Source organism: Trichoplusia ni, chromosome 4 (genome assembly GCF_003590095.1).
Source record: "Trichoplusia ni isolate ovarian cell line Hi5 chromosome 4, tn1, whole genome shotgun sequence".
NCBI classification, from domain to species: Eukaryota; Metazoa; Arthropoda; class Insecta; order Lepidoptera; family Noctuidae; genus Trichoplusia; species Trichoplusia ni.
The window spans coordinates 17,161,504-17,164,633 of record NC_039481.1 but is presented as its reverse complement, the minus strand read 5'-3'; positions in this window follow the sequence as shown (position 1 = coordinate 17,164,633).

Sequence of the window (3,130 nt, the reverse complement as noted above, 5' to 3'; positions counted from 1 at the left end):
GGTGACAGATACATATGTATGATTATCAAGATAATTACAGCTATAACATTTGTTAATAATATATTATTGATACAATGTTTTATAATATCCAATAGGTACTTGATACAATATTTAAGCAAGCAAATCTGTTTATGATCAAAAATTGAAAATCATGTCATAAATACACATTTACTCTTTTGACAAAGATAATAATTATCTATACTATGTAATAACACAACAGCTAAATATATATTCAAATAATTAACAAATTATATTCGTTGATATTTAATTATTAACAGCAAATAAATCTTTGAACGATAGAAACATTTTTTTTCGTTTTTTAAAACAATTATCTACTCTAGTTGTGCTTCGCGGCATGCACTTACGTTCTACTTATTATAATAATATATAAGGCTTTTAAAAGCAAATTATGATTTTTTAAATCAAATTTTGTAACAGCAAATAAATGGGGTTAAACCTCCTATCAATTTTGTTATACATATAGTTTTAACTATAATTTTCAATAGATATCCTTTTGATACACAATTGTAAGTATATTATAATAACGTTGCGTAAATTTATATGAATTCCAAAAACAGGCGCTACAGCCACATCGACGCTCTGTAAATATATATGTATATTTAATTTCAAGAAGAAATGCAATATAGGTACAACATTGTTTAAAATACTGGTAAACTTACAGACTACGAATACTCTATGAAGTCCTTTAAGTACATGTGATATGTATGTGTGCCTTAACAACTAGTTACTCGCTAAACTTTGATATGTTTTTGATATTCCTGGTCATGTACAACATGATAGTTGACCAACGATATGTATACGTTCCCTTAATACTAATTTATTATATTAAAGTCTTAATTATAAAGGAAAATTTTTCAAAGAACAAAGTAAACATTTTTTTAAATAAATAAATAGGAAGGTACTTAATTATATAAGTATACAGTCCTATGTAAAACTTAAAGATAAATTGATTGGAACATCTTAAATAAACAGTAAGAGTGTTAACCAACAGGACAGTCAGGGAGGAACATTTAGCTAAACACTGAATTATTTTACAAATCTAAATATTATGTTATCACCACAGCATTGACATTTTATTCTCTTACATTTATTTGGTTGGTCCGAACCCGCTCCTGACGTGACAAAAATCTTGTTGAAGATTTTGATAAGTATAGTTAATTATTTCGCTCTCTTTAATTTCGCACACAGATTTCAGAATAGGTATCAAGCAGAACCTCGACATGAACATTGTGCTGATTTCATTAGTCATGTTTTTTTAAAGCGACTTCCGACTTGAATAATTTAATTCTTATATCGCAGCGTGTTTCACAAATATTCAAATCACATGCAAAGACACTCAGACTCGGAACATAGCTCACACAAATGTTTGTCAAACCAGCGACCCGTCACGCTCAGTGGATTTGGCGTGGTGACCTCAATCGCTCGGCTATCCGTCCAATCAACTTCCACGCTGTCAAGTTCTTTGTTTTGTAGGTATTTATTACACACATGCCATCATTCACATATTTCTGTCATCAGAAGTTGGTTCGCCACAACCAAGTCTTTACCTTCTAATGTATATTTATATATATGTACTAGAAATCGTGTCCCTAAACATCAATATGTTTAAAATCTAGTTGCATATTTCTATAAATTGATAGTAACAGTGCAATTTGGATTATACACTTAGCCACTAAGAGTTTTAGCACGTTTCGGCTGAGAAAGTAATACTTTAACATTAATAGATCATTTTGGATAAGACATTCGTTATCAGACACATATTTTTAGGAAATTATTAACATTTCAATAATTTTGGCATTACTCTTACGTAATGACTTTTTAATATTTTTGCAAATCTTTAATTTTTTGTTACTGCGCTACGCCAGTTAATTAATCCAAGTTAATATTTTCTCAAATTTTATTAAATACATATTTAATTGTATTATATTGGACGTTGATATAGGTTTGCATCAATAAGTTTATAATATATATAAGGGAGAAGGCAATAACAAGTCATTTTAGTACTTTGAAACTCTACGATTCCTCATTTCTTTAGTCCATCCACGCTACAGGGTCTCGTAGCTGCTAGAATGGCTACGTGTCGTAGCAAATTATGTTACACATATTCCACAGTTCTTAGTTTACGTATTCTGCTATGTTTAGTTGTCTCTTTGACTAAATTGTATGAATCGCAGTGTTTCACTTCAGTCGGTCTAATATTAAATTCTAAAAGTTAAAACATATTGTAGAGATAGAACAACAAATGTATAAATATAATTTGTAAAAGCTCTAAATGTTATAACTTATACAACTATGTAAATTCATTGGCTAAGATATATATAGATATGTATTCGTGACCACAGTACTGGCTTTACGTAAATATCTACGTTGTTAACGTAAGCTGCTAAAGCTTTGTGCAAACACACATATTACATATATGTATATTCTATACCATAATATGTCATACATCATAGAAACAATATTAACATGACATATATTTTCCTAATCTTATGTAGAAAACATTTAATTTAACTTTTAATTCAAATATATATAAATTTTTTGTATTAAATAATAATAAATTGATTGAAATATAAGTATGTCTGACTAGAAAAGTTTTTGGTTTCAATTTTCAAAAAGAGTTAATAATTTGAGTAGAATTGAAAGACTCTTCTTGTAGACTAAGCTTTGAAGTCTGATCTCAAGTTCCGTGTCCTAGACATCCAGGCTCTACAAAACCTTTATTAAAATTTATACAATATTGAACAATGTTTATACAACTATAATAAATGTAGATATGTATATAATTGAGATCATAGTCTTTGCCATTAAAAGGACATACATTGATATGTTTCAGTTTCCTTACAATATTTAACATCAATATAATCTGATATATACTTATTATATAAATATTTAATTAAGAATAATCAACAAAAGGATAGTTGTAAATATTTAGAAAAGAAATATTTCTTACAATAATTGTGTGATCTGTAAGTATAGATCATTGAATAGTGCTTCGCAGGCATACATATCATTTTATATAATACCACACTAGATTAATCCCAAATATAATTTTAAGTCAATTTAAGTAACTTAAAAGGGGTTTCATAATAATACTTTTCTTCATCCACGA